Source organism: Microcaecilia unicolor, chromosome 3 (assembly GCF_901765095.1).
Source record: "Microcaecilia unicolor chromosome 3, aMicUni1.1, whole genome shotgun sequence".
In the NCBI taxonomy this organism is placed as follows: domain Eukaryota; kingdom Metazoa; phylum Chordata; class Amphibia; order Gymnophiona; family Siphonopidae; genus Microcaecilia; species Microcaecilia unicolor.
The window spans coordinates 110,194,494-110,219,288 of NC_044033.1; the positions used below are offsets into that span (position 1 = coordinate 110,194,494).

A 24,795-nucleotide genomic window follows, 5' to 3' on the forward strand; every position below is an offset into this window, starting at 1 on the left:
GGTGTTCACAATTTTTGTGGCGCCTTCTATAAGGCCTATACTTGCCTGTTGCACTATCTTTGATGGGAAGGGATCAAGGGAGCAGGTAGTTGGTCGAAGGTCTCTTAGGAGTTTGTCAAGGCTCTCCTCTGCTTGGTTGAATTGGCAGCCTGTGTAATGCATTGAGAGAAATACTGTTTTTTGGTTGCTGTTAAGGCTTGGCAGTACTTTGCCATGTGCTTCCTGCAGTTTAACCTGTCTTCATCCAGGTGAGATTTGCGACATTTCCTTTCCAGTTTTTGTCCTTCGCATTTAAGGATCCGAAGTTCTGGAGAAAACCAAGATGAGCGTTTGTGAGTGAGGCAAAAGACCTTTTTAGTGGTGCTGTTTTCTCTAAGGCAGGGGTGGGCAACTCCGGTCCTCGAGAGCCGCAGGCAGGTCAGGTTTTCAGGATATCCACAATGAATATGCAGCTTATAGATTTGCAAGCACTACCTCCATGGTATGCAAATCTATCTCATGCATATTCATTGTGTATATCCTGAAAACCTCACCTGCCTGCGGCTATCAAGGACCGGAGTTGCCCACCCCTGCTCTAAGGTATTGGCTAAGTGTGTATTCCAGATGTCAACTTGTTCTGACACTGTTGTGTTTCATCTATATGTGGATAGTCCAAGGCCTCTAGGAAATTCTCAGTGGTCAGCTTATTTTGTCTCTGATCTCCTTCCAAACTCTGGGAGGTGCCATTTGTTTCAGGTGGTCACTTAGAGAGAATTTAATTAGAAAATGGTCTGACCATGATAGGGGTGTTATTTCAATACTGTTATCCCAGAATTCTGGGATATCCACCCCTTTGTAGAATACCAGGTCTAGTATGTGACCCTTTTCATGGGTTGGAGAATTGATCACCTGTGTAAATCCTAGTGCTGACATCGTGTCCAGAAAGGCAACTGTGGTGGTATCTGGGGTTTTGATGTGTAGATTGAAGTCTCCCATGATCACCAACCTAAGGTAATTCAGGGTCACTTGAGTAATCAGGTCTAGGAGTTCTTGCACAGATAACATGTTGTTACGAGGTGCTCTGTATACCATGATCAGCCAGATTGGCTTCTCCTCTTCAAGTTGGATTAAAAGAGATTCTGATCCATGTAGCTGGGGGATGGATATTCTGTGCAGTTTGATTGTGTCCCAAATCAAGACTGCTACCCCTCCACCCTGTCTTCCTGGTCTTGGTTGATGTTAGATGTTGAAACCTGTTAGGCATAGTTCAGCCAGTGGTAAACCCCCACTTTCATCTATCCAGGTTTCACTTATTCCTAGGATGTCAAGATGCTGTTCGTTTATGGCATCATAGATCACCAAGGATTTCTTTGCAGCTGATCTGGCATTCACCAGTCCTATAGTTCCCAAGGGTGGTCTGGGGGTGCTGTAGGTAGCTTTGGTGTGACAATGAGGTGATCTTTTAAGTACTGTTATGTAGATGTTTGACCTCTTGCACATTTGCCTTCTCTGTGGTTTGTGTGGGTTATGGTTTCCTCTCCCACACACCACTGAGATGCTTGCATGACACATTTTTGGGTCAGAAGCTAGTTAGGCAAAATTTCACTGGGTGGTGCTGCAATCCACTCTTTGGGAGTACACCCTGTAGATCAGCAGTCTTCCTAGATGTCAATGCAGGGTTAAGGCTTTAATAGCCTGAAAGAACAGACCTTTTAAAGTTGTAAATTCAGACCAGGCCTGTGAGATCAAAGTCTTCCATCAAATAGAGAAACAAATGGCTGCACTTAGCACTTCTTTGTGAAATTCTTGGAGACAGTGCATAGGTTTCCTTTAGTTTTAAGGAATCTAAAAGATTCAGAGCTATAGAAGTAGATTATGTAGTTAAATTAAAATTTTTAACTCACGGATTGCAGGTATGAACTTTAGAGTTTCTGGTTCTGATATCCTTGGATGGTCTAATTGATGCAGGTTGCTATTGGCTTTTTCTTTATTGTCCCAGAGGAAGGCTAGATGTAAATAAGGATCCAGCTCCAATCTCAGTGCATGAGGAGAGTTATTTAGGGGAGATAAAATTTCCTTTCTCCAGCCAAAAATAAATGGAAGACGTTCGGAGTAAAATTGAGGACTGGTGCCTCAACACAGACTAAGCAGAAGTCAGTAAAAGTTTGGGTTGTAAATAAGCAGAAAATAAGCAGAAAATGTAGTTATTTATTCTAAGTTGCAGAGCCTGATGTGAACCCAGCCAGCCAGCTCAAACTCTTCTGCAGGTGTTGCAGTTCCCTATTTTAGTACTAATAGTAATCATTTCTATAGTGCTACTAGATGTATAGAGCACTGTACACATTATATGCAGCATTTTCTCTGTCCCTAGTGAGCTCTCAATCTGAGTTTTGTTTTTTTTGTACCTAGGACAATGGAGGGTTAAGGAGCTACAGTGGGAATTAAAGTTTTTTTGAACCCAGTTCCCCAGGATCTCAGTCCACTGCACTAACCATTAGGCTACTCCTAAGCCCTAGTAAGAACACAATACATAAGATTTTGGTTAATTCCCTTTGGAAGGGGAAAAGGCTCAAATCCCCTTTGCTTTATTAATTAAACCAAGGAGTAAGGAAGCTTTTAGATTTTCAGACCTACGATGGTACTGCACTGTAATTAGTTTACATCATATACAGTACATGATGGATACAAGGTACCTCTCATTACTCGGACTGACGGTTTGGAACATCTGACATGGGCAAGTGACACTTCAGGCATCCTTCATACTTTATCCCAACTATTACCAAAAGTAGTCATGTCTCACGTATTAATCAAATTTGCTAGATGGGCATGGTGTCAGCTGGGGAAAATATTGGGATGTAATGTAGAATGTACCCCTTTATTACCAATCAGAGAAAACCTGGAATTCCTACCTGAAAATCAGAGAATAAGGGTATAACCTTTTTGGCGATAATTCTTGAGGAAGAGGGTACTACTAAAACATTAATCAGCTACAAGAATTTTCTTTACCTGTAAGTCAGTACTTTTCATACATGCAGCTACAACAGGGGTTTTCAACCCAGTCCTGGGACACACCTTGCCAGTCAGGTTTTCATGAATCCACAATGAATATGCATGAGGCAGATTTGCATGCACTACCCCTCCACTGTATGTAAATTTATGTGAGACACACCTTGCCAGTCAGGTTTTCATGATATCCACAATGAATATGCATGAGGCAGATTTGCATGCACTACCCCTCCACTGTATGCAAATTTATGTGATGCATATTCATTGAGGATATCCTGAAAACCTGACTTGCTAGGTGTGTCTTGAGGACTGGGTTGAGAACCCCTGAGCTAAAACATTATACATCGGGCTGTCCAAAGCAGTGCTTACAGGAAGTGATTACCCAAGCCTGCCTAAACCTCCCCTGAGCTAAAACATTATTACTTCGGGCTTTCCAAAGCAGTGTTTACAGGAAGTGATTACCCAAGACAGACTGCCTAAACCTCATACGGGAGATTTCCATACCACTTTACAAGAGCTTGAAATGGAATATAATTTTGAGGGGCTAGCTATAAAACGGACAAGGTAGTGGTTACAGTGGACCAGATGAAGAAAGCTATAGATATCACAGATAATGTTTTATTGAGGGAACTACAATATAAACTGTTGGTCAGGGCTCATATACCTCTAGACTCAATTCTTTTGGAGTCAAATTCTTATGGACCTAACGGGGTTTGCTTACTGGAGCTGGGAGGGAGACAGGGGAGCTTGAGTGAAGGTCTTAATTTGTTTATGCAACAGGCAAACCTGTTAGTAGCCAAATGTATTTTGGTGAATTGGAGGAAGGAAAAGGCCCCTACAGTTGCCCAATGGTGAATATTATTTCAGATGATGATGATAATGGATAGAATAGTAACATAGTAAATGACAGCATATAAAGACCTGGATGGTCCATCCAGTCTGCCTAATAGTCACTCATTTTCAAGTCATGATTAAACCAACAATGAAAGTGATATAAAATACTTGATCATTGTCTTTCTTTGGTATTTCTGGTACATAGACCACTGAAGTCCTCCTGGCCTTTTTAGTTTCCAAGTACTGAAATTGCCGTCGAAGCCCTATCCAAATCCATCTTATCAATTGTGGGACACAGACCGTAAATGTCTGCCCAGCGCTGTCCTCATGTTCCAAATTACTGGAGTTTGTCGAAGCCCTCCCCAGCCCATCCTTAACCGGATTGCCATATACGGGACCCAGACATTTCCTCCAACCACCTTCAAAATGGGCCAAATTCCAGAAGAAATGGGAACCATTTTGGAGCTCATTTTCTCAGAGGCAGGAGTGTGTTACTTCTTTTAACTGAAGCTTAGCATGTGCGCTAACAGAACTATTACATACTAAATGCTAAGAAGCTTACAGGTATAAAATGGGCTTCTTAGCATGTAGCGTATGCTAAGCATTAGTAGAAGGGCCCCTTAATGTCTTAGTGTTGGATAATTTCTGTGACTAGCATTTCACTGTAAGATAGCAGATACTGTTCCATGGGTTTATGGGAGGGGTAGCGAAGAGGGAGGGGTTCGAGGATATACGAATATATCCTAACTTGAGGCAAACTAAATGATTGAAAGATGCATTTATTAAGTTACAGTTAGCAGGACACCTGCTAAAAGTTGCATACTGGTGTCTGCATGATAAGAACCAACACTTGAATTCTGCTCAATTTAAATTCATATGTATGTTAAGAACTGGTGATTACATTGCTCAGTTGTTGTATAATGTTACTGATGCACCTACAAAATAAGATTTTAAAAAAGCATAAATCTCTGTTTTGTAAATGCTTTTTTAAAAAAACATATCCCTTAGTTATACAAATATGTGTTGAACTTTTTCGGGATCTTGCCAGGTATTTGTGACCTGGATTGGTCACTGTTGAACACAAGATGCTGGGCTTGATGGACCTTTGGTCTGTCCCGGTGTGGCAATACTTATGTACTTATGGTTTGATAAAAAGTAGAAAGTAATTTTTTTCTTACTTAAAACATCTTTGAGTAAGCATGCAAAGGCTTTGCTGTTTGGGTTAAGTGTTAACAGCACCATTAGAACTTTTGTGTGGCGGCCTACAAGGGGAAAATGGCACCTTCCTGTCAGTCAGTATTCCAAGGCACCTGATGAAAAAGGATATTTAACTTTCAAGGGGTGAGATGAAGTCCCAAGGGCTATGGCCAGGCTAAACTCTCGGCATACTAGAAAGTTGCCTAGGATGACAACTAAGGGTTTGGGGGGAGGGGGAGGAGAGGGAGGTGACAAACAGCAGCTGCAGACAAAGCAAAACAATACACCTTGACAGCCACAAAAACTCAAAAACCATTAGTAAATAACTTTTACCTGCAGGAAAAATGGGTAGTTGTCAAATGGCTTAATTAGCCGGGTATATTGCTTGTGGAAACTGCCCTCATTTCCCCGGATTCTATATAGTGCAACTTGAATTGCGTGTGCAAATCCGGTCCTATTCTGGATTTGCACAACAATTTAATCAGCTTAACAAGCCAATTAGACCACATCTATAGATAAATGCGGTTGCACAGCAGGTATGCTTAGGGGTGGAGGTTGGGCAGAGCATGGGCAAAGTCACAACCTACATGCCTAACTTATTAAATATATGCATTCATACTAGAGAATTGCACGGGGACAGAAATCTTATCCATCCCCGCCCGTCCCTGCTAGAATCTCACCCATCCCCACCCATCCCCGCAAAAATTTAATCCATCCCAACCCGTCCCCGCAAGAATTTAACCCATCCCCACCCATCCCCGCAATAATTTAATGGTACATAAAAGAAAATTCTGGTTAGCTCCCTCAGTCTCTCTCTGGATTTGAGCCACATCACTGTAGGCAAGGAAGGAATGGAAGCTGAAACTTAGTACACTCTGGTGTGCACATGTAAGATTTGTCTCTGATTTCTGGCACTGTGTGCTGAGAGGTCACCACATGCACGCGCCAGTAGGTCAGGTGACATCCGATGCTCTTGCCTGTGTCAGAGCTGTGCATCAGCCCGGGAGCAAAGAGGATTAATTGTAACATAGTAAGTTACATCAAATAAAGACCTGAACGGTCCATCCAGTCTGCCCAATAGTCACACTCATTATCAATTCATGATTAAATCAACGAGTGTGATATTATATACTTTCTTTCGTGTTTCTGGAACATAGACCATAGAAGTCTATCTGGCCCTATACTTATGTTCCAGCTGCTGGAGTTCTTGCTGTAGCCCACTCCAGTCTATTTGTCTTCTCATTTGTGGGACACAGACCGTAAAAATCTGTCCAGCACTGTCCTTATGTTCCAGCCACTGAAGTTGCTGTCTAAGCCCTTTCTAGCCCATCCTAAACCAGACTGCCATATATTAGACACAGACCATACAAGTCTGCCCGGTATCGGCCCTAGTTAATCACAGCCAGAGTCGCCATCTAAGCGTCACTTGACACATCCACACACATGCAGCCATTTAAGGTTAGGATTTTTATAACTTCCATTTTCTAATTAGAGATCCTCTGTGTTCAACCAAGCCTTTTTGAATTCCATCATCATTTGTGTCTCTCCCACCTCCTTAACGGAAGACTTTCCACATTTGTGCTGTTAAAGCAAGGAAGAAGAGGAGGAGTAGGAGACAGCACTCAAGGTACTCGGTAGATGAGAGGCTGATGCAGTGCAGCATACACTTCCACAGGAACCCCGCAGAACTGCTTTCATCACCGTGGGCACCGGGAACCCTGCAGGACCTGCTTCTGTCCCCGTGGGAACCCTGCAGAACTACTTCCGTCCCTGCGGGAATCCCGCGGGATTCTCGCGAACCCCGTTCCCGTGCAGCTCTCTAATTCATACTTAAAGTATGCACCAACACTGACATTAGCTTTCAAGAAGGCTTAATGACTGCCCTGTCAATCTAGGCACAGTTTCTGCAAGATGGGTGCCCACGGCACTTATTTTCGAAGCATATGGATGTCTCAAAATGGCCAAATGGAAGTCCATATGCTTGAAACATACAAATCCCGATTCTGCAAAGGCAGAAAAGGTATGTCCAACACTGCAGTATGTCCAAACAGCAATTACCGAATGGTCCAAGCCTAAAAAGAAGGTTGTCCTAAGTTAGACCTGTTTCAGTCATGTCCAGGGTACAAAAAGATGCTCTGATTGAGCAGCTGACCACTGGAAGAATTAAGGCATGACACCTCCTTAATCCCCAGTGGTTGCTGTTTCTCTCCCTCTCCCCTGAAAATGAAACTGAGATACCAGGCTCCATGACAGCTTCAGGTATTATGGGCATTCTTAACAAAGCAGGAAGTACGTTTGAGGAGTAATCTAGTGGTTAGTACAGTGGGCTGTAAACCAAGGGACCAGGTTTAATCCCACTTTAACTCTTCATAGAATTAAAAGACCCATCCAGTCTGCCCATCCTCTGTAACCCCTAATTCTTACTGTTCCTAAGCGATCCCACATGCTTATCCCATGCCTTTTTAAATTTTGGAACAGTCCTTGACTCCACCACCTCCACCGGGAGATCATTCCACGCCTCCACCACCCTGTCTGTGAAATAATACTTCCTTAAGTTACTCCTAAGCCTATTCCCTCTTAACTTTGTCGTATGCCCCCCCCCCCCCATTCCAGAGCTCTCCTTCATTTGAAAAAGGCTCTCTTCCTGTACATAAATGCCCTTGAGATATTTAAATGTTTCTATCATGTCTCCTCTCTCCCTCCACTCTTCCAGCATATACATGTTGAGGTTCATAAGCCTATCCATATAATTTTTGCATTCAAGACCGCTTACTAATTTCGTAGCCGCCCTCTGGACCGACTCCATCCTGTTTATATCTTTCTGTAGGTGCGGTCTCCAGAACTGCACGCAGTACTCCAAATAAGGCATCACCAGAGACTTATACAACGGCACTATCACCTCCTTTTTCTTGCTGGTCATGCCTCTCTTTATGCACCCAAGCATCCTTCTGGCTTTGGCCGTCGCTTTTTCTACCTGTCTGAAAGCTTTAAGGTCGTCAGACACAATCACCCCCAAGTCCCACTCTTCCTTCACACACTGAAGCACTACACCCCCTATACTGTACCGTTCCCTCAGATTTCTGCAACCCAAGTGCATGACCCTGCATGTTTTGGGATTAAACCTTAGTTGCCAAATATCAGTCCATTCCTCTAGCTTTGCTAGGTCCTTCCTCATGTCATTCACACCCTCCAGGGTGTCCACTCTGTTGCAGAGTTTAGTATCATCCGCAAAGAGACAAACCTTCCACAATATCGCTCACAAAGACGTTAAAAAAAGCCAGCCCTAGGACCGATCCCTGTGGTTCTCCACCGACGACCTCCTTTTCCTCAGAGCAAGCTCCATTTACCACCACCCTCTGTCTCCTACCATTCAACCAATAGGCAGCCACTATGGATGGGATCCCCGAGGCTCTAAGATAGGGGTATCCTGAAAACCTGACTGTCAAGGGGGTACTCCAGGATTGATTTGGGAAACATTGCTATATACTCCTTCATAGTCCTATGCAGTCTGCCTATACATACCAACTAATAAGCTCTACAGCAGTGCTCCCTCAAAGCAGGGTACACGTGTGCAAACACAAATCATGAACCTGCCCACACAGCAAAACGTGGAGGCTCATTTTCAAAGCACATAGACTTACAAAGTATGGAACTTTGTAAGTCTATGTGCTTTGAAAATAAACATCTCGTGCACACAAGAAAATATTGAGACATTTTAATCAGTTAATAGAAAGCAGCACAGAGAAACTGAACTATTTGCAACTGGTGCTCTGCCAAGTTGGCTGTTAAGATCCCATCTATAGGGTGACGCTATAATATTAATCATAGATTGTTAAAATTTAATAATGACAGTGTCGCCAGCAAAGTTCTCCCTAAACTGTGTGATTCTGTTTTACAAAGCCCTGTTGAAAGGGTTTCTCTTTTCTGCCTGTTAAGAAGGTCTGTATATCACACCAATGTAAATAAATATGCCGTTCCCTCTTTACAGATTAACCCATGGTGCCTCTTTACTTTGTCAGCTCTGCAATTCTGTTGCTTTAATATTATCTTTAACAGATAAAGCCGCTCCTCCTCCCTTTCTCCCTATCCAGTTCCTCCTGAATACATTATAGCATGTCGCCATGACACCACTAAATCCAAGTCAATCTCCTCCATCACAGCCTCTAGATCCAGAACCTTATTTCCCATACTACGGGCTTCCTTTCCATTGAAAGAGATCCAGCTAATGTGCATTTATACCATAGAATTTAAATGTCTCTATTATATCTCCCCTTTCCCATGTTTTCTCCATGGTGTATATATTTAGGTCTTTTAAGTCTGTCCCCATAGGCTTTTTATTTTATTTATTTTCTTATCCACTTCTTTCCCCAACTCGCCTAAGCCCACACACACAGTGGCAGGTAACCCTGGAACTAGATTCAGCTCTCCAGAAAGAAACTGAGCAAATTAGTAACCCAATCACCAAGTACATCAGCAGCATGCTTTGAAACCCTTTCCCTACACAAACAGCAAGAAATTCTGTTACAAATCTGTGCCTGATGGAATACATTTTTTCCCATGCAATAATGAACCTTTTTATGGCCATCCAGTCCTGGCAAGCGCTTCACAAATGCCATCACATTAGTGTCTGATTTACAACCATGCTATGGTCTAGTTTCAATGGAATGCATTAAATAAAACCAACTGGTAGTAGTACTGGGCTTCCTTCCAGCAGTATATATAACGGGCAGTTTTTCAAGAACTACAGAATAATAGGGGAGAGAGAAGAATGGGCAGGGCCGCTGAGAGACTGGACCGGGCCTGGGACAAGGCTGCCCCCCCCACCCGAGGTCGCCGGGCACCCCCCTCCACTCGCCACCGGGCCCTCTGCACTGACCTTAAGCGCCTCACCTTCGAAAGCGCAGCAACAAGCAGCGGCAGACCACTCCTTCCTTCTGTGTCCCGCTCTCGCGGAAGTTACGTCAGGCGAGGGCGGGACACGGAAGGAAGGAGTGGTCTGCCACTGCTTGTTGCTGCGCTTTCGAAGGTGAGGCGCTTAAGTTCAATGCCAGGGAGCAACGGAGGGCGGGCGGGCCGGACTGCAGCGGCAGCGCCGGGCCGCCCCCGGAGGCCCGGGACTGGGGAATTTTGTCCCCCCTGTCCCCCCCCCCTCGGCGGCCCTGAGAATAGGCATTAGACACATGCATGCATACGCATTTTAAAGAACACCCTTAGAAAGGAATGTTCTATGGTTCATGAAGTAAATCTTTCCAAATCTTGTTTGCTCATAGGAGTAAAGACCTGCAATTGAAATAAAGCCAAAGATAACACATTTTGTATTGCTTTTTTTGTTTGCAAAGCAATACAGCACTCAAATCTTTTCAGATTTATACCTCATAGACACCGTTGCCAACTCTTACTGTCATGTTTTCAGCTTCACATACTGGGCTGGTATATCTCTCTTTTAGATAAGCCATCCTTGGCATCTTGAAAAGACTCTAGCAAGAAAACTCATGCAAGCCCTATGGCACCGCACAGGTTTCCATGATGAATGGAAGCCCCGTTAGGAGGGTGGTAAGAGCTCTCAGGAACCGCAATTAAGTTTATTATTGGAGTTACTGCTGCAGGGTAGGCTGCTCAAAAGGGCAACAGATTAGACAGATAAGCACACAGTGAAGGTGAAGGGGAGGTTCCTTTCACTGGCTTCTTTTGGGGACCTCCATCCTTACTCTCCCCCATTGCCTATGGTCATCCACAATTTAAATCTGGCCCTGTATATATCCTGACTCTTGGAAGATTTTTCCCCATTCAATCCAGTACAAGGTTATTAGGCTTCCTAAGTGAACCTTTAGCCTTATACCTCCTCAATTAACTTCTAGGTTTCTAGATCCTTCCCCACCCTTCTGAGATTATGATAGGCACCAATAGTTCCTTGAGTTTGTGTGACTATTAGGACCTATTGCTTTTCCACCCTCCAGAAGCTGCTGCCCTAGAGAACTGCCTGGATTGCTTAATGGTTAAACTGGCCCCTGACTGTAAAGGATCTAATCTCTAAGAATGACTGGGTGTAGTGGCACCACCAAGCTTTCAATAAAATGTCCCTCTCCAGTACAACTAATATGCTTTCAATCAACTTTTTTTGTTAAAAAATCAAAAGGCAGGGAAAAAAAAAAGAACCCTGATCAGATTTCCAAACCTGTGGTCATCCTGGCTCACGGCCTACTCTGCTGGTATATACTGGGTCTCTGCAATCTGGATTTAGGTTTTTCCTTTTGTTCTGTCTGTTGTAAAACAACTTATCTAATAAAAAAGAGTGAAACTAAAAACACAGGACTTTAGAAATTGCTGAAAAACATACATCAGCAAAGAAAGTACACAGATGTTCAAACAGGAAGGAAGTGGTGGTTAGAGCAGTGCAAAGAGGCTGCAGAAATTCAAATACAAACTACTGTATTCTGAGAGGATTAAGGATTTTCTGATTTTGCACCAACATTTACCCAAACAGAAACAGATTTTACAGGGATGTCAGATAAGCAAGCAACAGCTACAGCACTCCCATCATGCTCCTACCCCCCCTCAATACAGAACTGCTTCTACACTTCCCACAAAAAACAAGCGAGAGGCAGTTCTATAAAGAATACTGGAGTGTGGCATCCCACAGGGATCACCCCTTTCCCCTGTACTATACAACATGTTGATGGCTCAATTAGTGATTTGATTGCTCTCTGAGGGGTACAACACACATATATGTGCCGACGATGTGGCCATAACCATACCTTTTGATTCGTCACTACAGTTTATGGGGCTCATTTTCAAAAGAGAAGAATGTTCAAAAAGTGGCATAAATCTGCATTTAGATGTTCTTCTCACAAAAACATCCAAATTGGTATTTTCTAAACCAATTTTTAAATGTTTTTCTATGAAGTCCATCAGAAGTGCGTTCAAATCACAAAAGGGCGTGTCAGGGACGCTCCTAACACTCGGACGTTTTTCTGCCATAATGGAACAAAACAAAAACATCCAGGGCTATAAGGACATTTATGCGTAGACCTGTTTTATTAACAAATAATCCACAAAAAAGTGCCCTAAATGACCAGATGACCACTGGAGGGAAACAGGGATGACCTCCCCTTACTACACCAGTGGTCACTAACTCCCCCAGCCCCCCTAAAATGTGATTTAAAACATTAATAACCAGCCTCCATGCCAGCCTCAGATGTTATACTCAGGTCCATTAGAGCAGCAAGAAGTCCCTGGAGTAGTCTAGTGGTGGGTGCAATGCACAGTAGGCAGGTGGACCCAGGCCTATAGCTCCTGCTACCTGTTACACTTGTGGTGGAAACTGTGAGCCCTCCAAAACTCACCAGAAACTCACTGTACCCACATATAGGTTCTCCCTTCACCTATAAGGGCTATTGTAGTGGTGTACAGTTGGGGGTAGTGAGGTTTGGAGGGGTAAGCAGACAAGATAAGGGAGCAACGGTGAGATGTGTACCTGGGAGCATTTATTTGAAGTCCACTGCAGTGCCTCCTAGGATGCCCCATTGCTCTCCTGGGATGTATGTACGGTCAGTCTACTAAGAATGCTGGCTCCAGCCTCCTCCTACATCCCAATGATTTGATTTTGTGCGTTTTTCACTTGGACGTTTTTATTTCAAAAATGGACCAAAAAGATAAATGCACAGAGCACAAAAACATCTAGAAAATAGCCATTTTCAGAAAAAAAGAGAAACTTTTCTGTTTTGAAAATGGCTATATTCCCCACGTTAATTTTAGATGTCAAAGTTGTACTTAGATGTCATATTGAAAATGACCCTTCACATCCCAGGTAATAGAGGCTGGTATTAATATTCTTTCTAGTTGGGCAACTGCTTTCAAATTGAAACTAAATAATGGTAAACTAAATTTTTAGTATTGGGGAACTCCTACAAACCTTTCTTAGAAACCACTATAACAATTCAATGAATATCTTTTGAGCTAGAAAATCTGCTAAAGACTTGGTATTATCTTTGATGAGAACTTAACTCTTGAACCCCAAATTTGTTATTTTTTTTGTTACATTTGTACCCCGTGCTTTCCCACTCATGGCAGGCTCAATGCGGCTTACATGGGGCAATGGAGGGTTAAGTGACTTGCCCAGAGTCACAAGAACCTGCCTGTGCTGGGAATTGAACTCAGTTCCTCAGTTCCCCAGGACCAAAGTCCACCACCCTAACCACTAGGCCACTCCTCCATTCCAAATGAAATCATTTACAATGAAAGCTTTTAATACCCTGAGAAAATTAGATCTTTTTTCAACCAGTCGGCTTACAGGTTATTGGTACAATCTCTTGTTCTATCACTTTGGACTACTGCAGTGTTCTATATGTAGGTCTAGATGAAGGCCTTCTTAGGGCAGATCCAAGATGGCTGACAGTGCATGATTCAGGCTGGCTGCTCTGCTGTTCGTGTACCTGAACTTTACCCTTGTGCTGCTGGGATGCCGAAAAGGAGAGGGAAGGTTAGGGTATCCCTACCTTCCAGGCCAGGCTTCCATTATTTAGTTTGGGTTGCCTATCCAGGACCAAAATGGAGGTCTCCTCCCTGTTCTGCCAAGACAGAGGACATCAACGGGGCTTTAAGGGAGCATTTTGCTCAGCCCGCCTTGCGAATGCCTCCAAAGCCATTGGCCGCTAGCTCTCCTACTCCTCCCTCAAGTGTGGCCAAAGCATGGGCGGTACCCATGGAGAGCTACACAGGCCTCCAGACTGGAGCATCTGGTGTACTGGTTGGAGGTGATGGCAATGGTTTGATACACACAGGGGCTGCAGGGGTAGCTCTGATTGAGGCTGTGTTCCTGCAAGAAGTCCCTGTGGAGACTGGGCTAACTGTTGGTGGAACATCGGAGGAAGCTATACCAATGGCAGGGTTGGAGTCTGAGTCAGAGATCACCTTGGCTTCTATATTGAAGGCAATCAATACACTGTCACAAATTGTGAGTAGTCGGTTGAACCAAATGGTAAAATCTGCCAAGGTTGTGTTTGCACGGGTAGCGAAAGTGGAGAATTCGAGGAAAATTATTGGCATGGAAGGTTCTTTGAAAGAGAGTAAAGTCCTGCAGGCTGCATTAATTAAGACCTCTGTGGACACTAAATATAAGCTTGAGCAAATGGAAAATCAATTGATAGCATATAACCTTAGGTTTTTAAATTTTCCTAAGGTGAATTTAATGTCTTCAAGGGAACTATTTAAGAAGTATTTAGTGGAAGTGCTACAGCTTTCAAGTGACTCGATGAACACTATTAATAAGATCTATTACCTTCCTTTCAAAAAGAGACAAGTTATGAAACCTACAGATGTGTCACCTAATGCAGGTGTGGTTCCAGTTTCTCCAGATAGTCTGAATATTTCAGAATTTTTGGAAACATCTCAGGATTTGGTGGATACTCGCATGGATGGGCTAGTAACTCAGAACCCCAGCAGGGACAGCTAAAGAGAGGACCAGTGAAGGTGGAGGCCTCTGGGGCTGCACTAGGGGCCCAACAAGGATGAAGGCCTCCATTATGCGATCAGCACTAGGGGCCCAGCAAGAGAGAAGGTTCCCTAAGTGTGGCCAGTTCTAGGAGCCCAGTGAAGAAGGACAGCCGGTCCTCAGAGCTCAGGGAGAGCTTCCAGGAAGCCATAGTGGGAGCAGGCTTATCTAGCCTGGGATCCAGCACAGCAACCACCAAACCAAGAAGTCTCCTGCAGGAGAAATGAGATGAGGGGACTGGGAGAAGGTGGAACCTTAAGACACTCAACCACACCCATACTCTGTTTAACTAAGCAACAGAAAAGAGTTTACAGCTACTACCTTGGCAGCAAGACTGACAGGGTGTGGGCAGTGTGTGAAGGACTAAATAAAGTCAGCCCTGTTCACAGCAGTTCTTCGTTTTTAAAAATTTTTCCTGTGGAGAGAAGAGGGTAATCCCACCCACTAACGCTTTTCTTCCCCAGATATAGACACCAAGTGCCAAGTAAGTAAGGAACTGACAGAGACTGCCCTCAGGAGGCTACTACTACTTAACATTTCTAAAGCGCTACTAGGGTTACGCAGCGCTGTACAATTTAACATGGAAGGACAGTCCCTGCTCAAGGAGCTTACAATCTAAAAGACAGGTGTACAATCTAAAAGACAAGTGTAGAGTCAATCTGATAGGGCATACTATATTTCTCGAAAGGTTAGGTGCTGAAAGCAGCATTGAAGAGGTGAGTTTTAAGCAGAGATTTGAAGATGGGTAGGGAGGGGACTTGGCTTGGCGTAGGGGTTGAGGAAGATTGTTCCAGGCATAGGGTGAGGCAAGGCAGAATGAGCAGAGCCTGGAGTTGGCAGTGGTGGAGAAGGGTACTGAAAGGAGGGATTTGTCCTGAGAGCGGAGGATACGGGCGGGAACATAGGGGGAGATGAGGGTAGAGAGGTAGTGAGGAGCCGCAGACCGGGTGCATTTGTAGGTAAGGAGGAGAAGCTTGAATTGTTTGCGGTATCTGATCAGAAGCCAGTGAAGTGACTTGAGGAGAGGGGTGATATGAGTATATCGGTTCTGGCGGAATATAAGACGTGCGGCAGCGTTCTGAACGGATTGAAGGGGGGATAGAAGCTACAGTTAGGTTTGGCCCCGGAGCTCCCAGTAAGGTGGTCGTTACACGTGTATAACTTATTAAGCATGAAACATGAAATTTACATTCTCTGTGGCTGGCAAAAGTGTTGCACCTAAACTCAATACACATTTTTCCATGAGGTAGAAAACACGTGAACTCTCCCCAGCATTCTTAAAATTTTATCTAGGTCATGAATGAGGTCCACAATCTTAGCAACAAGCATGCACGTGACAAAGTGATCGACATACCCACCTTCTATCTACATGTATAGTGATCCAATCTCTAACTAAAATGAGCATCCTAATCCTTCCCTCTTAGCATGTCCTGGCTACAGGATCACTTCTTGTCTCATGAAGGTGATGCTCTCCTTTCAGATGATCTCTCTCCTCCAAGGCAGCACAGAGGTTGCCAGAGTGGAGGTGGGGCTTCTATGTCCCTGTAGGTCTCCTTTACATACTTCTCTTTCTGCCTCAGTTCCTCCAAACCTGCTACTCTAGCTTCCAGAGATCAGACATTCTATGAGAAACAAAAGTTATTTGCACTGAGTGCACACATACGACCACTAACCAACTAGGAGATAATCATATATGAGGCACTCAATGCGAAACACTGGCCAGCACCTATTTCATGCTGGTCTGCTCTTGCATGTTAGTACTGGTGAGTTGTTTACTTATTTAAAAGTTGCAAATGGAATAGGGACAGGGCCGTGCCAACACGGTAAGCGAGGTAAGCATGGCAGGGGGGCGCTTCCCTCTGGGGGGCACCGCCGCACCATGCTCACCTCACTCGCCCTCCCCCCAACATCCCTTTTCTTTTTTTTTCCTTTTTAAATGTACCTCCGTAGCGGTTCCGGCAGCGCAGCGTCAGTGAAGGAGGCGGCGCTCCCGACGTCGCTAGCCTTCCCTTCGCTGTGTTCCGCCTTCTTCTGACGTCATTTCTGACATCAGAAGGCAGAACACAGCGAAGGGAAGGCTAGCGACGTCGGAAGCGCCGCCTCCTTCACTGACGCTGCGCTGCCGGAACCGCCACGGAGGTAAATTTAAAAAGAAAAAAAAAGAAAAGGGATGTTGGGGGGGAGAGAAGAGGGCGGGCAGTTGAACAATGGGAGCGGGAGGGCAGGGGAGAGACGAGAGCATGGATGCGAGGGGGGGAGTCATGGAAGGGAGAGAGGGGAATTGCTGGAAAAGGATGAATGGAGGGGGCAGGGGACAGAGGAGCATGGATGGGCATGGATTGGGAGGGCAGGGCTCAGGGAGAGAGGGGAATTGCTGGAAAAGGATGAATGGAGGGGGCAGGGGACAGAGGAGCATGGATGGGAGGGCAGGGCTTAGGGAGAGAGGAGAAATTGCTGGACATAGAGGGGAGGGAAGAAAGATGAAGGAGATGAAATGAGGGAAAAGGAAGAGAGGAGAAAAACTGCACATGGATGAAGAAAATAGGCAGAAGCTGAGGACCAGAAATGAAGAAGAAAGGAGGAAAGGAAAGAAATAAATGGAAAGGAAGCCCTGGAAACGGAGTTAAGAGGACAGATAGCAGCAGAATCAGATACTGGGCCAGCATGATCAGAAAAAGAAAGTCACCAGACAACAAAGGTAGAAAAAAATCATTTTATTTTCATTTTAGTGTTTGGAATATGTCCACTTTGAGAATTTACATCTGCTATCTTATTTTGCAATGTATAGCAATTTGTTTCTAAGAATATTGCTGACAATTCCTGTCAGTGTGGCAAGTGGTGAGTGAACATTTTCACGGGGGGGGGGGGGGGGGGCGCCGCGCCGCGGCCAACTGATAGTCTGCAGGGGGGGCACCAACTGACAGTCTGCAGGGGGGCACCAGAGACCCTAGGCACGGCCCTGAGTAGGGATACCTGAACTAATATAATGAATGTTTTGGGGTTTTTTGTGCTTGTGTCTCATTGAACTGCAAATAATTTGTTATTTATGATAAATCACTTGCTGATGAAAATACTCTGTGGTAATAAATTTTCCTCCTGTACTCAACTGGGATAACTGGTGGTTACAAATTAAAAGATGTGCCTGGGGTAGGTGGGAGTTGGGGGGGAGAGAAGGTGGGAAAGAAGACTAAATTGAGGCCAAAGAATTTAAGACCCTCTAACCAATCTAATACCTATCTTTTAATGTTCTAGGGCTGTAACAACTAAGATTAAAGTACAGCAAAAAATATATGAAAAAAGTGAGGACCTGAACTTTAGAAGGGCTGTTTAGGCTGTCTGAAGTACCAACGCTTTCTAAATATCAATTTTATAGGAAGCCCAGTCTTTATATATATATATATATATATATATATATATATATATATATATATATATATGGGGAAGGGAGAGGAGAGATGGGTGAGGTGGCATTTTTTTTCTAGGACCATGGCAGCCCCTTTGAATCTCTCCCTGGGAGCATTTGCTCACATGCTAGCAGAAAAGTTAATATCATCTTTGGAGATGTTATCTGTCCAGGAGCAGCTTTGGAAATTTCCCACAGGCTATATTATTCATCTTGCACAATAATAAGCATCTCAGTCTGTACGCAATTGCATGCCATGCAGTTCATCATTACAGTACACACTAGGCTGAATGTTTTTGCGTTAAGCTGCATTATTGGCAAACAGCACACATTATTACCAATTTAAAAAGTGAATGGGCTGTGTCGGCATTAGCACATGGCAGGCACTACTGCAGCTTAGTAAACAGGGGGGTTAGTTTGGAAGAAAATTTCCATAATAAAGACCTAAATCACCATCTCCAAAATCCCTCTTGTGAGAATAAGAGCAATGGAGCCAATGTTCAGCAGGGATGGACCTAGAAGTTATCTGGGACCAGCACCAGTGCCTGGATAACTCTCTGGGCAAGTAGAACCACAGAAATAGAGAACCCATCTTACCCATATAGGTCCTGGTGCTGAATACTGGCTAGTACTCAGATAACTTAGGCAGACCCGAATACTCAGTACCAGTGCCCAGATTATATCCAGCACTGAATATCTGAGTCAAATTCAGTTTATGGCAGTCAGTGCCTTACAAATTGCTGACCACTGCCGGATGATTATTAGGCCCAACATTTTAAACCTTGGATGGGGTAAGGCAAAAAAAAAAAAGGATTTTCTTCCAATAGAAGCAGAGTTGACAACTTTGTTAAATTCCAGCCCAGCACTCACGAGCAGTTCTTCCTCATGACGCTGTTTAGGAACTGAAATTATCACAACTGAAAACCAATCTCCACCAGATTCTGTTATGCTCCATTACCTTCTCCTTTGATGTCATGAGGGAAACCAATTACAGCTGATTCGGGCACATCAGGATGTTCAGCCTTTAAAAAAATATATAAAGTGTTTCCATTAGGATCAAGAAGAGCACATGAAAGAGAGAGCTAAATTATAAAACCATACAATTGTATGCAACATATTGACTATCCCCCAACATTCAAAGCTATTTAACTGGCCAGAAATGGCCGCTGAAGAATTAAATAGCGTTTCAGCGTGAATATTCAGCGTGAGATAACTGGTCATCTCCGCTGAATATTCGTGATCAGCGTCAAAAAGTTAACTGGCAATATTCAGCGCTGATCGTCTAAGTTTAGCAGGCAAATCAGACTGCATAAATAGCAGTCCTACCTTTGCCCACTATTAACATAACCGTTTAGCCAGTTAAGTTAGCACCGGCCAAAAATCCCCCGGATATTCAATGCCAGTCACCGGAACCAGCCCGGAATTGAATCTCTGGGGTCAGCGCCAACTGTGGCACTTATGCAGGCTGCCTCCCGCCGGCTGAATATTGGCCACTATGTTTCTAAACAAAACCTGTGTTTATTGCTTTTCCCTTTTATTGTTCAACTAGTAAAAAAGGCCCATTTCTGTAGGCAAGGAAACGGGCCTTAGGCAGGCAATTCCCCCCCCCCCCCCGTGCTACGGCCCCCTCGAACCCCCCCCTTTCGCGAACCTGTCGTTCTCCCCCCCTGTGTCAGCGAAAACTGCCGCCACTGCCGCCGTTGTTGTGCTACCTTCTCTTCCCGTAGGTTCTTCAATCATCTTCTTAGAAAGTTTAACTCCGTGCGGAGACGCACGGAGTTAAACTTTCTAAGAAGATGATTGAAGAACCTACGGGAAGGGAAGGTAGCACAACAACGGCGGTGGCGGCAGTTTTCGGCGTTCCGGGGGGGGGGGCATCGACAGGTTCGCGGGAGGGGGTGGGTTTCGAGGGGGCCATAGCGCGGGGGGGTGACAGCTGATTCCGAGGCAGTAGGAGGAGTAGGGAAACACGCTGCGCGTGTTTCCCTACTCCTTCCCTTGCCTTGGAATCAGCTGTGTTGACGTCAGTGACGTCCGTGCGTGTCTGCCTCGCAGACCACTTGCAGCCAGGGAGCCACGGTCCCAAGCATAGAACGTTGGAGGTGAGAATTATTATATAGGATAGTACAAATCACCCATCACTTGTACATGGTTTCCTGCCACTGTAAAGCAAGTGTCATAACACACCGGTGTGTCACATCGAGCTGAGAGGTGTCACAAGAATTTGACAGAGACAGCAAGCTCATGTACCTGGAGGCTGGAAAGAGCACAAAATAGGGAGTCAAGTGCTTGAAATCCCCATCACTGCTTCCTTTTTATACTTTCCTTCCACTTTTGGTGATCACTGCTGCTGTTAGTCCAAGCAGAAAATGTCCACCTCTACTGCCACCAGCCTGGGCTGAAAATGCTACATCTTGTACCCTTCCCTGTGGTCGCAATCACTGCTGTTGGCCTAGCCCAGAAATGTGGAATCCTGCTCCCTCCCCCATGGCCAAGATTACTGCCACTGCTGTCTGCAGAGGAGGAGATGGTCTGAGACCCACCCCCCCCCCCCTCACCACACACACGCCTCCTTTTTTCCAATTGTGATCACTGGGTAGAGGAGGGGACTGATGGGGGAAGAGATGTCAAAAAAAAAAGAGAAAGGGGACAGGTAGCATGGGGGAGAAGGGTGAAATGAGTATGGGGTTAGGTAGCCTGGGAGAAGTTTTAAATAGATTGAGTGAGCCTGGGGGCAGCATAATAGGCTAAACTTGGGGAGCTTAAGAGAGAAGGGATGAGCCTGATCCAGTGCTGTCAATACATGAGGATGACCCTAACAAATTCATCCATAAGGGTGTGAGCACCTAAATGTGGAAGAGATGCATGTAACACAGCATTCTGTAAATCTATCTCCCATAGGGATACCAGTAAGCTTTCCTCAGAATCCTTACTAGGTAGTTATGCATTCACCCCTTCCTCCTTCATCAATCTCTCATTGGCAGACCAAGTGTGTTCCTGGAACTCTGAGATGCAGATGGCCTTTGACACTCTTGCTCCACTTGTCTCTTATGCCCCTTTGATCAATCGTATGCATATAGAAACAAGGTTCACTTCAGAACTGCGACAAATATAGCAACAGCTTTGTAGGTGGAACAAAAATGGCATCATGAGCCAACCTCCTCTCATCTCACCACACATAAAGCACTGGTATGTTCCTACAAGGCCACTCTTCTATCTCAAAAAAGGGACTACTGTTCTACTCAAATTTCTAGAGCTCCTATGCCATCTAAGTTTTACCAAATTCATCGGTCGCTTACAACCTTCTGTGCGCCTCAAAATCCCACTTACACAGTTCCTCTTCTTTGCCCTTGACACCAGCTTCATTATCATCCCCTTCTGCCACACATCAGACTGGTAATACTCATGTTTCTTCTGGCATTATTGAAGTGATGGCAACATTAGTCTTCCTTCATTTCCACAGCTCAGTAGACTTGTTCAGTCAATGAAACCTACTACAGCACCACATGACTCTCTTCCTTCTCACTTTGTCAAATGTTTCCGGCCTGCACTCTTTCCATACATCCACTCCATGGGGTGGTTGCTGACAGCTGGAAGTCTGCTTATGTTCGTTCCCAAACTAAGGACCCATCAAATTTTCACCCAATAGCTAACCTCAAATTTTTGGCCAGATTCACTGAGTCCATAGCTCACCAGAAAACTTCAGACCTGGTCTTTAAAAATCAGATCCTGCATTCACATCAAACTGACTTTTGTCTCAGTCACAGTATAGAAACTACTATGTTTGGTCTCACAACTTAAATTTGCTATCATATTGACAAGTTCCAATTTGTACTGTTGCTATCACTTGATCTTACAGCAGCATTTGACTCAGTGGATCACTCTATCCTACTCTCTCGTCTATGTCAGGCTCGGCTTCGGGGTACAGCTTATAGCTGGTTTAGTTCTTACCTCAATCACCGATTAAAATGTTTGTGAAAAATTAAAACTGAGTAACTTTAATTTCAGTAATGGCTTCTAAAAAAACATAAAGGAAATTCTGTTATGAGTAATTTTTCATTCCCTTATATTATATTTAACAATGAATACGCAAAATTACCATTGCATCTTCAATTTCTGCAGTCCCCAGACGATGGCCACTAATATTTATGACATCATCCATCCGGCCAGTTAACTGGTAATAGCCTTCTTTGGATCTATAAGCACCATCTCCAGTGAAATAATATCCTGTAACAAAAAAAAAGTATTAATCTCAAAACATGGTTACTTTAAATATGTTGTAAGGGAAAACAAAGATGGGCTAGTCTGGTAGCTCAGTAGCAGTACTGTCCAATATTCAATTCCCAACTTTTGTCTTCCACTCCCTGGATCAGTTAGGGTTGAGGATGCTACAGAAGCAGAATTTACAGCCCCTGGAGGAAAAGGGAGTCCCAGTCATCATGCACGTGGAGGATAATCTGTGATTCTCTTCATGAAGGCAATTAATAAATCCCAATAAATAAAAAAATTTAAATTAAATAAATAAGCAATGTTGCTGACCTGTAACAGATGTTTTCTGTAGACAGCAGGATTGATTAGGTTCACAAGTAGGTGATATCATCCAACAGGGCAGGGACAGAACTACTCTCCCACAGCTCAGCAGTTCAGAACATGTGTGGCTCTTCTCCCACAAAGAAGACTCCTCAGTTAGTTCCAAAGCTTAAAGTGGTAGGGTCTGTGTGCCTGATCAATCCTGCTGTCTATGGAAAATGTCAGCTTTGGAAATATCAATTTCTTACATCTTTTTATTTTGCTCAGCACAGGAAGAAACACTGCTTTTTCCATTGGAAGGCAGGACTGAGTTAGGCACACAAGTGGGTGACTTCTATGCTTAGGGAGGCTCATTTCGTTATACTCTTCCAACTATAAGAGCAGCCTACACTGACAGAACTTGAACACAGCCAAATTAAAAGGTCAATTAAGCCAGAACGGCTTGTCCAAAGGGACACTCTGATACTGAAAACTTAGTCCAGACAGTAATATGAAGTAGAAGTATGGTGTGAAGACCATCTGGAATTGTTGGTCTTAGAGCAAGCCACCAATGGGAACAGCAACAGTAGCTTTTGATGCTTCAACATAAAAGCCAAAAATGTCTGTTCTTGGTTGCGTCCTGTTGCAGAGGATAGGGCACTTCCTTAGCCATTTTCTGAATGAACCTCAGAATGATTGATTGATGCAATATTTGATAGACCGCCCGTCATCAAATTAGATAGCAGAGTAATTTTGGCGAAGTATCTAGATAGTTTGTTGAGGAGGAACTAAAGCTTGATCTAGAAAAGTCATGCTATCTCTAGGTGAGTAGGAGCCAGAATGTTTTGTCAATTGTGCTTTCTATTGATAGTGTTTTTTTGGGGGTAGGAAGGAGGCCGTAAAGAACTTGGGAGTGCTACTGGATAAGGATTTGCTACTAAATGATCAGATCACACCTGCGGTACTGGTATCTTTTGCTAGCTTGTGACTGCTTCAGCATATATGCCAGCCTTTAGATCATGGGAATATGATATTAATATATGCCCTCATTACATCCAGGTTAGATTACTGCAATAGTTTAAATTGCGGATGCTTAAGCATCAACTGAGGAGATTGAAACTAGTGCAGAATACTGCAGTGTGTTTGTCAATGAAAAAGAAACTGATGGATTCTATTTATCCAGTGCTGGCAGAGCTTCATTGGTTGCCATTGTGTTTTGGATCCAATTTAAAGTTTCAAGCTCAGTTCTGGAATAGCCCTATTTACTTGCAAGATTTGCTTCAACTGTATGAACTACCAAGAAGGTTGAGATCATCGAAGCATTTGTGGTATATTGTCCTAGAACATGTAATATGTTGGTAGTGAAGTTATGATTTCAGATGCATTTGCATATCTTTCAGGAAGAAGTTGAAAGCATGCTTTTTTTGGTAACTTTATTTTAATTTTCCTTTGCATACATCACATAAATTCCACATTACAACACATCTGTATCAATGAAAATGAGTATCCACCTATACCTATATATTCAGCTACTTTTTCATACCAAGCTACTAAATGGTGGAATTCAGGGGTGTGCTGGTAAATTTTTAACAATGGGCTCTCTCTCTGGGCATAGCCGTCCCTGAAATTTGAGGGGGGGGGGGGAATACATTCCTCTCTCTCCCCTCCCTTGTGCGGGCACGCTAGGCATACCTTTGCCAAGCCCCACCAGCCAATAAATGGACTGCCACCATTCTCTGCTGCTTGTTTCTGGCTCTGAACAGCATGATGGAACCTTCTTGCGCTTGCATGAAAAGTCCCAGCCTGATGCTCAGAGTCAGAAACAAGGAGCAGGGAGCAGCAGCAGTCTATTTACTTGGCTGGTGGGGCCAACATCACTGCCAGCAAAGTAAAAGAAAATTCAGGAGGGGGCCCAAGACCACATTTTGGGAGTCAGTTGTTAAAGTAGCCATGGGGAGGCCTACTTTAACAACCGGCTCCAAAAATTCTTAAAAACTTAACAAACGGCTCTTGTGAGCCCATGAGAGCCCGCTCCAGCACACCACTGGTGGAATTCCTAGCTACTAAATGGTGGAATTCCTTGTTGAAAAAATAAGATCCCAACATGATTGTTTTTTCATAAGTTTTTGAAATTTTTCCTTTTCAAAAAATTTCTGTCAATTGATCCTGGTGCCTAATCTCCCCCTTCCATTCTCCCTATTATACTTTATTATTGAATTGTTTATATATTTATGATTCTTTCCTTTTTGATATGTGTATATGTGTGGGTTTATGTATTTTGTTTCATATTTTGTAATGACTTCTTTTTAGCTTGTTAGCCACACTGAACTCGAAATGTGGGGTATAAATGTCATAAATAAACAAATATACACCACCA

The 24,795-nt window shown here is 43.9% G+C and overlaps 1 pseudogene; it reads right to left on the reverse strand.

Moving 5' to 3' along the window:
- LOC115465643 overlaps positions 1 to 24,795 on the reverse strand; it is a 157,726-nt pseudogene that overhangs the window by 12,712 nt on the left and 120,219 nt on the right.